The sequence below is a fragment of the Thermobia domestica genome, chromosome 2 (assembly GCF_964235325.1).
Source record: "Thermobia domestica chromosome 2, izTheDome1.hap1.1, whole genome shotgun sequence".
Taxonomy (NCBI): domain Eukaryota; kingdom Metazoa; phylum Arthropoda; class Insecta; order Zygentoma; family Lepismatidae; genus Thermobia; species Thermobia domestica.
In genome coordinates this window covers 193260342-193274502 of record NC_137455.1, presented here as the reverse complement: position 1 = coordinate 193274502, position 14161 = coordinate 193260342, and the positions used below count along the sequence as shown (strand labels likewise).

The window sequence follows — 14161 nt, the reverse complement described above, 5'->3', positions numbered from 1 at the left end:
CAGTTCTAAAAGTAATATTGTAAGTAATATGAATTATTTATTACATTGCAACAAGGTTGCTCTATTTGAGTAATTTATTAAGAAAAAATACCTTTGGTAGTACCTCTGATACTTCCGGTAGTACGTTCTTAAATCGACCACACCAATGGCTAACCTAAAACATAACATAATTTGTATTAGATTCGTATACATTATTTATATATATTTACTTTAGAATATCTTATATGCATACACTATATAGTATAGAATACCTTATATGAATATAGCATCTACTATAAATTCTTATATTTTTATAATATGTATATAGTATGAATATAACTACCATAAATTCTGATATGCTTACACTATATAGCATAGATTAACTTACATGATTATAGTATCTACTATAAATTCTTATATGTATATAATATGTACTATAAAGTCTTATATGTATATATATTTACTATAGAATATCTTATATGCTTACACTATATAGTATAGATTACCTTATATGAATATTGTATCTACTATAGATTCTTATATGTATATATATATTTACTATAAAATATCTTATATGGTTACACTATATAGTATAGATTACCTTATATGAATATAGCATGTGTATATTTATATTGACCCTTAAGTAATATTAGTTCAAAAGATTCACCTTAAGATGATTCTTGTGTTACGTATATTAAATCTATTAACAGAAATTTTTCAAGCAGCAAGCTAAAGTATGGACAAGTAGCGACAAGTCTAGTAAAAGCCATAGGTAAATATCCAAGACTAGTATGGGAGAGGTCCAATATAATGTGTGCTGTTTCGTAGAAGCATGCTAAATAATATATGTACAACCAAACAGAAACATGAAGTCTTAGTACAAAGGCATAGAAATCTTGTAGGACTACATCCAAAAAAAAGATACTCCAACTACCATGAGACAGAGATACAGAGTATGGTTAAGTTAGCTTAGCTGTTCTTACGAGCATGCTCTGGCATGTGATCTGTAAAATAACTTGCTTAGCAAGGGAACCATTAAAATATTAGGAAAATACAAATAATTAACAACGAGGTTCTAATGAAGCAATTGAATATAAGGCAAAATATGATCCAATTAAAGTTACGAAATAAAAAGCAAAAGATAATTACAAAACGTACAAAGCAAACAAAACAAATAGCCAGGGAGCTACAAAAATAGGAAAGAAAGGTATTTGTGTATGGCATAGCTAGAAAACAATAAAGAGAAAAAATACAGTCAAAAATAGGTACCGAGGAAGAGAGGGAATACTACAAGCGACGGAGAAGTAGAGAGGAAATACTACAAGCGGCGGAAAAGGTACAAGAGCAAAACCAAAAGGAAGGAAACACAGATCATGGTTAGGTTAGGTTTAAAGTTAATCAAATAGAGGAAAAGCAAAGAAAAAGAAACAAAAGATAAAGAAAGGAAAAGACAAAGAGAATAGCAAAACATAAATACAAAGTAAACTTTAGTTAGGTTAGGTTTAGAAGGTAATAAAGCAAATAAATAGAGGAAAACAAAAGACAAATAGTTTAATTGTCAAAGAGGAAAGAGGATACAGTTATGTAGATGGCAGTAGGTGAAAAGAAAGAGAAACAAAGTAGGCGGAGAGACAGAGAAAAAACAGGGAGGGAGAGAAAAAAGTATAGTTATGTAGATGGGAGTAGGTGAAAAGAAAGAAAGAAACAAAGTAGGCGGAGAGACAGAGGAAAAACAGGGAGAGAGAGAAAAGGTAAAGTTATGTAAATGGGAGTAGGTAAAAGAAAGAAAAAACAAAGTAGGCGGAGAGACAGAGGAAAAACAGGAAGAGAGAGAGGGAGAGAAAAGGAATAGTTAGGTAGATGGGAGTAGGTGAAAAGAAAAAGAGAAACAAAGTAGGCGGAGAGACAGAAGAAAAACAGGAAGGGAGAGGGAGAGAAAGAGAGAAAGAAGGTATAGTTATGTAGATGGGAGTAGGTGAAAAGAAAGAAAAAAACAAAGTAGGCGAAGAGACAGAGGAAAAACAGGAAGAGAGAGAGACAGAAGGTATAGTTATGTAGATGGTAGTAGGTGAAAAGAAAGAAAGAAACAAAGTAGGCGGAAAGACAGAGGAAAAACAGGGAGAGAGAGAAAAGGTAAAGTTATGTAGATGGGAGTAGGTAAAAGAAAGAAAAAACAAAGTAGGCGGAGAGACAGAGGAAAAACAGGAAGAGAGAGAGGGAGAGAAAAGGAATAGTTAGGTAGATGGGAGTAGGTGAAAAGAAAAAGAGAAACAAAGTAGGCGGAGAGACAGAGGAAAAACAGGAAGAGAGAGAGAAAGAAGGTATAGTTATGTAGATGGGAGTAGGTGAAAAGAAAGAAAAAAACAAAGTAGGCGGAGAGACAGAGGAGAAACAGGAAGAGAGAGAGACAGAAGGTATAGTTATGTAGATGGTAGTAGGTGGAAAGAGAGAGAGAAAAAGCATAGTTAGGTAGATGGCAGTAGGTGAAAAGAAAGAGAGAAAAACAAAGTAGGCGGAAATACAGGAAAAACAGGGGGAGAAAGGGAGAGAAAGGGAGACGAAGTAGAGAAAAGATTAAGAAAAGAAATAGTTGTGTGAATGATACTAGGTAAAACAAAATGCTAGTTGCTTCATATTCTATCTGGTATTAAAATGTAAGATAAAATCAAAACCAATAACAGTTCAAGGAATACTAATAAAAAAGTCTCTGAAACAAACAATAAGGAAACCATGATAAAAGAAATATTGGAGCCTAATGTGTATAAAAGGGTACGGGTCAACTGAAGCTAAGCTATACAAGGTTAGAAAAAGCATCAAAATGTTAAAACTTGTGCATCGTGGCATGAGGATTAAATCAAACAAACTTATTTTATTCTGTACTCTAAGTCTAAAACATGTATTTTGTTTCTGTTAATTTTATTTAGTATTTTTATAATTCACTTACTTACACAAACACATACACACTCACATACATACACTCACTCACCAACTCATTCACTTACTCATAGGCGCGGTGGCTCAGTGGTAGAGCGTTCACCTCTGGTGCATGGAGTCCTTGGTTCGGTACCAGCTCGCACCAATTATTTCAACATTTTCATGACAAACATTAATTTTCGATTTATTTTTTATAAATTGTGGTGGACAAACACCATTTCCTTGAAGTTTTCCTCCCACTTTCTATATACTTTTAAGAGCTTATTTTAGCTCACATATTTAGCCTAACCAGCATAACCGTGGGACTTAAAGATTTCATTTTTTCATTCACTCACTCAGTTACACACACACACACATACACACACACACACACAGTCACACACTTACTCACTCATTCATTCACTCACTCACTCAGTTACACACACACTCACACACACAGTCACACACTTACTCACTCATTCACTCACTCACTCAGATACACACACACACACACACATTTTTTAACGAGTGTTATTATAAATAACACAAATGAATAAATAATTAACACGGAACTTTTAATAAAGTGATGAAACTAAAATGAACATAAGTTATTCCGACTATTTTATTAGGAGAGTATAAAAGTAAGAATTGCCCCTTAGTTCCTTGATGGTATGCATTCCAACACTACGACAGTGTCACACCTTATTGCCTAACCTCATAGGATAAATCCGATGGACAGTTCTTAACAATTATACTTATAGGGCACTCTCCCGCGTACTGTGTAGTATCCATGTAACTGTACTCGGTTAACTAATTTTACAACAAACCAGTAAACCGCCCCATCACTCTTTCTTTCTTATCTTGCGCCGTCCCTGTCACGGAATTATTTGTAGGTTCAGACTTTTACAACAAACCAGTAAACCGCCCCATCACTCTTTCTTTCTTATCTTGCGCCGTCCCTGTCACGAAATTATTTGTAGGTTCAGACTTTATTTTAACACGAAGCTTTTAATAAATTAAAATATTCTCACATGCTGTTCGTGTGGGTCATGCATAAGGGTCATATTTTAACAAGGAGCTTTTTAACTTCTCACACCTTGTTCGAGTCGAGGTATTAAGAAATACGAAACAATAAAAATGTGTTCACATATACTGTTCGAATATGTTATATATGTAAGGGATTAAAAGAAAGGATTCAATAAATAATTTACGCCTTTTCATAGAAAAGGAGAATATAAAAATAAGCATAGCACGTAAAATTGGTAAGTCCATGATTAAACCGGGGGAGCGCAAGTGTATGAGGCAAACGTCTTACTTACTACACCAAAATATGCAAATGTCACTTTGAAGGGAAGCGTGGTGAGTCAAATGTATTCCGCCTAATTGTATCAACGTATGCAAGTTCTACATTTATTTTAAATACAATAGTAAATTGTTTTTTTCTTATCTATAAACAGTCCCTACTCTCATAATTTTGACAAATATAACTAAAGGGTCCAAAACGCACAATGTGGATGTTCATAACCTACAATCCTGCTCTCATAGCCACAATGATCATTTAGTATGTTATTCCATTCTCAATTAAGTTTATAAATGCTGCAAACTTTCTTCCGAAATTCCTTGTAATTTATTTCTGTCATAAGTTTTATCGTGTCTTCCGTAAAAAAAACTTTTACAAACTCCACTTAATTTTCAATCTTTAAATTATTTATCCACGAAATTATTTGTAGGTTCACAAGCTATGCTTATTCCGAGCTTCTATAAAAAGCGTAACAATTAAAATTGCACAACAAACAATTTATTTTTCAAGTTCGTAAATACAATTTGCTCCGACTAATTTATTAAGAGAATACAAATAAGAACAACTTTTCATAGAAAAGGAAAATATGAAAATATAATATAATCAAACAAAAGTAAAAAACAAAAAAATTCTTATCACAGCCTGACCGAGGATCGAACGCGCGACCTTTAGTGCATGAGTCCAGCGCTTTACTTACTAGGCCATGAAGCGACGCAATTTCAATCTAACGCTTTTCCAGCTAGCACGTGTTTGTATCCAAGTTCAGCATTTCAGTATACTAGGCAAATTATATTTTTTGCTTTCAATATGGTAGTACATTTGATTTCTATGACAAACAAGAAATAATTTTACCGTTCTGACTAATTTTTACAATGTATAAAAGAAATATTGTGTGTTTGCCCTAGTTTTATTTATTTGTACAAAATGTCTACCAACATGCAATGGCAAAATATATTTTGGATATAGTATACGTAAAGCCGCGTCAGTTCCCGAAGGAGCAGGACGCTCATACTTTTAGGGATTATTCATTGAGTATGTACGAACTTACAAAGGGGGTAACAAAGCGACTTTGATTTACTTATCGACTGATACGAAAATAAAAAAGAACGTATCTGTACTTTATATCTGCATGTGTAGTGCCCTTGTACTTTATCCATGACTATGTGTGTGTGTGGAAGGGGGGTATTTAACGCATATCGCATGTCTTGTGCACATGGATACTTCTTACTATTGCACTACGTAGAAAATTTATGGTATTTCATGTAGAAGTGGTAATAGAACACAGAAGAAACGCAGATCACGGCGTTCTCATGTATACTATTACCTATATTTTGTTCATTCAAACGGTTTGTATTATGCTCAAATAATTATAAGTAAAACCATAATTTGTACAAGTACCTGTAATAAAACAGTATTTGTCCAACTAGTTTATTACAAGGAAGTTAAGATCTTAGCAATAAAATCTGATCTTCAAAGCAAGTATCTCAACGAACATTCAAAACCTAAATTCCGTAAAATTAATTAGAACTATTACAAAAAACGTATTAAATACTAAAATAACGCGCGGTTTTACCATGGAAAGTTCAAATTTATACTTTAGGGCAGGGCAAAGCGTTCACCATTGGTGCTGCCCTACAATTGCATTCCAATATATCCAATAAACAAGCTATCCTAACCACTAGGACAATTTCAAATCTAACTGACTCCTAAATCAATTCAAATTGTTCTTACGGACAAAAGTGCTGTAACAAATAAACATTAATCCTATACAAAACTGTAGAACCCTGTAGGTTTTGTTTTTAAAGCAATAATTTAAGTCTTAGTTTATCTTATTATTCATTATATTAAGCGTGTTCTCATCACATTGTTTATAACTTAATACCAAATATTCTACGTTAAACATAATCTAGGGTTCCACAGGTCATGAAATAATTACTAGTTTTTCTAAGAAGCTAGGCTTCTCCATGAATTCTCACCACCCACATTCTCATTTCATTAAACTTTTAACAGTTCCTATGAAATTTTGTTTCTGTAAATAATTAGTATGCTTTTGAAATGAACTAAAACGCAAAAGGTACAAATTAATTAGCTAATAAGGAGTTCTCTACTAATACAAGTCATTAAACTCAAAATAGGCTAAAATCTTATTTGTCTTGCCCGGTTTTTCGCAAGCAAAAGCAATATTTAACAAATCATGTTCGCGGGTTAATATTTTTATTAAACTAAAATTAATCCAGTTCCCTTAAAGAAATTGTCTACATGCCAGGTTCAATATACGGTAATTTTCTGAAACTAGCAAAACAACTTATCCTACAAATGCTTTCATTTACCAAAACTCTTTAAAATTGAAATTTCCTAAAACAAATCTACGCCTATCATCACTTAAAACTCAAATTCAAATTGTTCTTAAAATCTGTCATAGGCGATGAACGCCAGAACAAGTTATAGCTAGCCAAAAAAAATCCATAGAAACCTATTTTTGTTAAAACTCCACAGAGACCTATTTTTTTTTTTTTGCTAAAGTAAATAATTTAATTAGCCATCGCTCTGTTCGCAATATTACAATAAAACGTATTAATTTAAACGTAATCCTACCAGTATGTACAATGTAAAATCCTTTATGGTTTCTCTGAATTAAAAAAAAACTACGGAGGTCTTGTAACTGTTTTCTACACTTAGTTCTTACTTTAGTTCATAGGTGGCAGTAAACGCGTTGTTCACAACCCATGCTTTGTCTAACTGCTCTAACTATGTAAGTCAAAATAATGCCCCACAAATATAATACTGTTTTGTTTCATACCCGCAAAATTAATACTAATAAACATACGCTGTTTCAACTAGGTATATATAAAATCATGTGGCCTATAATTTCTGTATAAATCCTAATGTACTACAATAATTTAATAGATTCACATTTTAAATAAGGTAGCATCACAAAATCTAATTTCGTCTAATTCTACCTTCCCAAGTTATCTGTATTAAATCAATCTGCAGTAAAGCATCGTTCATTCTCATCAACCAAATTTGTTTTTAATTAAAACTATTGGTTCAATTCGTGATGTAATCCAGTCAATAATAAGCTTTCTTCTTTTAATACTCAAGAAAACATTAAAATATGTAATAGTATTTCATAAAACCGCCCAAAAGTAAATATATTTCCCCACTCTGCCTAAAATACGTACACGTCATCTATAAGCTACGTGTTCAATGCCCGGTTAAAAAGTGTATAACCCTAGCCACAGTTTTCCACGTTTTTACAACAAACAAATGCCAAGGTTTAGCCCGCTTCTTCCAATTAAAAGGAAAGCCTAAAATCTAAATTCATATCCATTAAACAACCATTAAAATTTTATTTTTAGTAATTAAAGCTCTTCCATGACTATGTGGTGGTGTAAAAAAAAACCAGTTAATTCCTCCAGTTTATGTGGCCTACATTAATCTATAAGTTCATGTCTCAAATAGCCTTGGTGAAAAAAAAGCTCTAAATTTACAATCAATTACATTATAGGCCCTAGTTCCATTCCCAACGCGAACTTCTATATTTCCACTTTTAATGTTAAGCAAAAGGATCACGAGCCTCAATGTTAAGCAGTACATTAAACTAAAATTCAACTCAACTCTGTCTAAAATAATAACATCCAATTCTGTCTATTAAACACAATACATTCAATAATATTTATGAATACAAATTTAGATTAAAACAAATAATATACGTGTCTATATTATTATTATTCAAATTTACTCCAAACAAAACGCATACTTTCAATAATGCATCTAAAATTGTTTAAATATATTTTCAAATATAAAATAAAATCAAATTAAACTTACCAAAACTATCGTAAATCAGCGTACAAATATTAACGAGATGCACTATTCACACTACAAATCTGCAAAAAATTTTCCAATGATGACTCCGCAAAATCTTGATTCAAAAGAGGGCGGAATATCGTTGTACTAAAAGTTTATACCTATTATGCCCTCCCTCAAAGAGAGGAAAAGATGATGCAGTCATGCTTCCTCATTGTCACATGTGCAAACGTTGCCAAATGAATTATTTTAGTGACCTCTATCTTCTTACTCATCCTAAGTAGGCTATGGTCTTCACTCATCAAAACCAAACAATTAAATGACAAATTGGCAACACCGATGAGGTCATTCAGTTGTTTTCCGTATGCAATGGGAAATTTCCTCCATGCTGAAGCGGAGCTAAAACATAGTTTACATAAATAAGATAAACGTGGTCTAGCGTTGGTTTTACTTCCTTTAACTCGTGACTCATAATCTAAATGATTTCATCTGCGGTTCACGAAGTCATCAAGTGCTTTTTGTCTTGAAACACTGGTTTCAATGAAGATATCCAATAAATAAAACAATATTTTCTTCTTTAATAGGGCAAGTTTATAATTCAATTTTCATTATTATTGTAATTCAATCACTAAAATATATTTAATCTGTTTCAATAAAAAATGCACACCTTGTGGAAACATATGTGGTTCTCTGTAAGTCCCTGTGTTAAAATATTCTCAATACAATTCAAACTTCTCCATTGGTAAGCAATTAGCGTACACCCTTTTGCCATGGGTGATTTGGGTTCAATTCTCAATGCGGATCATATGGTTCGGGCCTACATTAAGCTGTAGGTTTATGTCTCAAATAGCCTTGGTGTTAAAAGAAGCGCTAAATTCACAATCATATGCATCTTTAATGTAAAACCCAAATTCGATTCCCTGCGGGAGCTCATATAGTTCATATTGTATGTTAATTACTAGGTCCACATCTCATATAGCATTGGTGGTAAACTCAAAACCAATTCAAACTTAATCGTTAGCCTACGTCTCAAAGTTTCCAATAGGTCTATGTCTTATATAGCCTCTTTGTTTAAACTCAAATAAATACAGTTCAAGTCTAGTCCAAGGGGCTCATTTATTTAAAAGTAATGTTCAATTTTCAAAATGGACATCTGCTCAAATATTTTATAGCGGGACGTATAATTTAATCGCTATGGAAAATACTCGCTAACGTTCTTGCCTTCAATGCAAGGGGTCCCGGGTTGAATTCATGGTGGGGCAGTTGGTCAAATGTAAAACATTTTTATGTCCTAAATAAATTTTTCTTGGGCCAGACAAATGTCTGTATAGTATCTATGCCTCTTACTTTTTCCCCTTCCCATAATAGTGTACTTGCCATAGTCCATAAAGCCAAATTTAAATTTTAACTAGTAATATCATAAAACATGACAATACTAAATGCCATATACCTTCCACAATATTAGTATTGTACCTCAAATAATATTCATTAATACGTAATCAATTTAAAATAAGTCCAGTGTCATATAATCTAGAAATAATTATAAGTTACACCTATCCGTGTGCATTTCTAGACGTAATACACAAAATCATATGGAAGTTTATAAATTTCAACTTAGCTGTCTCTAAATAAGAATGTATGATCTCTTCAATTTTTTAACAAAGGGGCATCAATCAATAATGCAAGTGTATTTCTGTAGTTCATAACATCAAATCATATATGGCCATTAAAATTAAATTTCGCTTATTCAAACTTAACAAATGACCACGTAGTTCAAGCTGTTACCGCTAGATGGATCTATGATAGTAAACCATTTTCAAACATAACAAATAGATAGCGTTACAGGTCTTTTTCATTACTGCCAAAGAAACAGTTGTATTCGTCAGCTAAATGGTAGCTAAACGGTAAGCTGATGGATCAGTAATGCAAGGGTTGTGTGTTCAAAACGCGTCCATGGCAACGAAAATTATTTTTATATAATTTAATGCTAGGATCGTTACTACTACTACTACTAATAATAATAATAAGGCAATTCAATACATAATTGCAATATCATACGTGCGTTACGTATAGTCCTTAAAGCAAACCAAAGCGGTAAAAAAATACCATAATTGTCCATTGCTGAGCAAATGCCGGGTAACAGGTATACAAAGTAAACGGGTGGAAAAGTAAAAAAAAAAAACTCGCACCACGGTCAAACATTAATGGCGCCAGCAAAAAAGCTAACGTTCGGTGCATCGTAAGTGCCGTGCGGCGAATATACAAACCAAATGGGCGGAAACTTGCACCATGGTCAAACAATAATGGCGCTATCAAAGCTACCGTTCGGTGCAGCGCAAGTGTCGGGCGGGCGGCAAATATACAAAGCGGGCGGACGGAAAACTCGCGACGGTAATGGCGCCAGCGCAAAGGTCACACATACGTGATAAAATATACAAAGCGCGCGGCACAACAAAATCAAACGCTAGTGGCGTCAGCGGCACCATCTAACACGCTTTATCAATCCAAGATAATTGCAAACTCATTACTTCAATTGAAAATGTAATTATCCTATGTACATCATACTATATGATGAAATGTCGCCTTTTTAAACAAAAGTTCCGGCTTAATTACACGTTAATCTCTTGGTTACCTAACGTAATAAGTACATAAAACACTGTAATTGCGGTTTAATCCCCTTAACATACCTGGGGCAGGTAAAAGAAGGCAACTCTGGTTTAATTTTGTAATATACCTGGACAGGTAAAAAAGGGTCATATATGCTGCATATTCCTACTGACAGAGGAGAGTGCAATATATTGGAAGGCTAATTTGACAGGAATACTCTTTCTTGCCAACCTGTTATCTATCTGTTTAGATTTAATATATCTTTGGAAGAGACAATGAAAAAGAACCTACATGATAAAGACGGCATGTTGGTAGGAGATAAAATGATTTGGTATATACGGTTTGTAGACGATATGGCTTGTTGCAGAAAATAAAAATAAAATCAATAAGATGTTTAAAAAAACTTGAAGAAGGGTTGTGAAGAATATCGGATGAAAATAAATGTTAAAAAGACAAAGTATCAAATACAGAACTAGAAGAGGAGAAAATAGAGCAAGTACCAATTTTTTGATGCATAGATAGTATTATTAGCAGTGGCGGTTTTTCTTAATGTTTGAATGTTTGTACAACCTCCTTCCCAATATTTTCGTTTTTTATTTATGCTAAATCACTTTCCGTTTTATTGTCAACATCGTCTTTCCTTAAAGAAGTGTGTTTCAAACGGGGCTGGCTAATAGCTTTCTGCTTGGGAGTTTGACAAACTCCCCAGCTAGGCTACTACGGAAGTTGCGAGGTGCGAGGATTCTTATAGTGCCTCATAGGAATCTCTATGTTTGCAGATCTTTTGCAAGCAAGTCTACCAACAAAAACAACTTTTCCGAAACAAAACGCTTTGGAACTGGAAATTCTCCACCGTCTTTCCCCCTGCAATATTGGTTGACACGGTTCTGGTCTGAAGGGGAATGGTCTGCTCCTCGAAGTCGTACACATAAGAGAAAAAAACTTTGCGCCTTGCTTAAATGCGAGATTGCCAAGTGGTCATAACTATTGGTTCTGTCAACCAAGTAACGTCAAGGCAGCTATAGAGATAGTAAAGGAGACCCTGTGAAGAGTGAAGACATATTAAGGGTGTTAATACACTCGTGTTTGAATGAGTAGAAATTTGGCAGCATAGAGAGAATGTTTTCCTTTTCATATGTGTGTGGGTGAATGAAGTAGTTGGAGAGCAGTTTTTAGAAAAAGAGCGTTAATAGAGGAAGGGGTGAGATTTTAAAGGGAACTGCAATCCCTGTTCTCAACTCGACTCACCAATGTCCAATGTAGGAAAACCTTGTATTTCTTCACTTTCCTCTTCCACCTACTATCACCCACGCCTTTGGCTGCTTAAATAGGGGCTAGCACCCCTCTCACTAAAAGGTCTTTGAGGGGGAGTATTTCGATGGTTTCTTTTGGCGCAAAATAAATCGCACCGGAAATAATTATGTACGTATTTGGAGTCGGATGGGAGTATGTCCACGATCAAATTGTCGAATCTGTTCGTACTTTGTAGTGTTGTGTGTGTAGTGTCTTTGTTGTTCATTGGAATGGTTGCTGTAATTGCATAATTAATGTAAAGTTAATGAATTCTTTGATGTCTCTGTTGAATGAGTCGTTTTCAAAAAGAACTTTAGAAGCAAAGCTACTTCTGAAAAACATCGGAGGGTCGATTCTTACTCTCAATATAACGCAAGTAATTAGAAGTCAGAAACAAACATTCACAACGAAGTTTAATCTCAACTTGTACGAACAGCATAAGTGGTTACGTGGATGTGAAATTAAAAATGCTTTGTTTTGCTTTCCGTGTTTGTTGTTCGGAGCGGGGAAAGATGCATAGAGTAAAAAAGGTGTTGTGGATATCCAGCATCTGCACAACAAAATTTAAAAAAATGAAAATTCGTCAACTCATATAAAACATGTTAATCTCACTGTGTTGGGAAATGTGAATGTTGCTACTCAACTAGATGCTGGTTATAAGCGGTCCATTGAGAATCACAATCAAAAGGTGACGCAAAACAGGTATGTGCTCAATATAATCATCAATTCGGTTTTGGGGCGTTTTCGAATTGATTCTAAAAGGACATAATTAAACAGACTATTCTTCAAATGCATATTTAGTGGATTAATTCATTTCAGCGCTGAACTTCACAGCGCTTTCAAGAATCATTTAGAAAACGCAACAATTTTTAAGAATATGTCAAAAATCATACAAAATGAGCTTCTCCATTGTATGTTAGAAGTACACCATGAAGAAATCGCTATTATTGTTTATACTAACTATTATTATTATTATTATTATTATTATTATTATTATTATTATTATTATTATTATTATTATTATTATTATTATTATTATTATTTATAATAATACTCATAATAATGGAAAAACGAGGTCATATATTGTGCACCACCTAAAACTCAAAGCACGAGCCGCCACTGATTATTAGTGATGATATGAAGTGCGAACGTGGAATGAAAGTAAAGCTAGGAATGGCGAAAGAAACCTTTAGGAAAAAGAAAAGTCTATTTTCTGGGACCTTGAATAAAGTTGAGAAAAAGACTACTAAATTGCTTCATGTAAAGTATTTTACTGTATGGGGCAGAAACATGAACATTACGCCAAAATTATGAAAAACGAGTGGAAGTTTTCGAAATGTGAGTGTGGAGAAGAATTGAGAGAATTAGCTGAGTAGGAAGACGAATAAGAGGGTATTAGAAATGGTGGGAGAGAAAAGAACAATTGTAGATGTTATTGAGAAGAGGGACAGAAAATGATTAGGACATTAGCTAAGAAGAAACTGTATCATGAGGAACGTGCTAGAGGGTATGGTTGCAGGAAAGAGAGGGAGGGGGCAGGAAGCTACAATTGGTGGAAGATATCAAACCAGAAAAATCGTACGTGAAGACGAAGATGTTAGCTGAAGACTGTGTAGCGTTGAAGTTTCTTAGTTGCGGCAAGTGACCTGCCATTAAAGACAGAATATATATGATGATGATGTTATTTAAAAAAACTTGTAATGGCCTCCCGACATGTTTCACATTTTTCATTAGTATAGTTGTATAATATTCATTAAAAAGCATATGATTCTCAAACTCAGGGGAGGCAATTGGCCTACCAAATGACGTCCAGGATCAGCTGCTAGTTCCTAATTCCATTATCTTTCTATATTTATATTTTAATTTTCAAGATGTTATAAAAAACATTCCAATCTGCATACTAAACGGACAAGCATTAAGAATATCGCCCCAGACTACGGTGCAATTAAAAAAAAAAACACTACGCTTGATGGTGCTGTGACAATAAATCCTCACTACTTCTCGATGGATGTCAAATAGTTTCTGTCCCTTGGTCCATAAAAAATGAATAATACCGCGCACCTCCTCCTTGGAGTAAATTGCTCTAGGTATTAGACGAGTTGACGTAGAAGGCTGTAATTGCCTTCAGACTTACCTAAACTTGGTACCTAAACATACAAAAAGTTAATTAACTACACAAAAATCTCTGGATTTTAGAGACAGATTCATCTTATTTTATTGTATGATACATTTGTATAAACTCAATTTCCTTTTAAAGTGCAT

General features: G+C 33.8%; 2 protein-coding genes across 9 annotated transcripts in view; one reads left to right on the top strand and one right to left on the bottom strand.

Moving 5' to 3' along the window:
• LOC145678339 (uncharacterized) overlaps nt 1-8162 on the bottom strand; it is a 317750-nt gene extending 309588 nt beyond the window's left edge. For 7 of the 8 annotated variants that reach the window (XR_014130363.1, XR_014130361.1, XR_014130360.1 and 4 more), the window contains exons 1-2: nt 8021-8162; nt 92-154 (exon numbers count right to left, since the gene is read on the bottom strand). The gene's annotated coding sequence lies outside the window, so the exon portion shown is untranslated. The remainder of the gene's footprint in view (nt 1-91; nt 155-8020) is intronic. The other variant, XM_081748371.1, reaches the window with a different exon arrangement.
• The window catches only part of LOC145678340 (orexin receptor type 2), an 844605-nt gene that overhangs the window by 806495 nt on the left and 23949 nt on the right, over nt 1-14161 (top strand). The gene's annotated exons all lie outside the window — the stretch shown is intronic.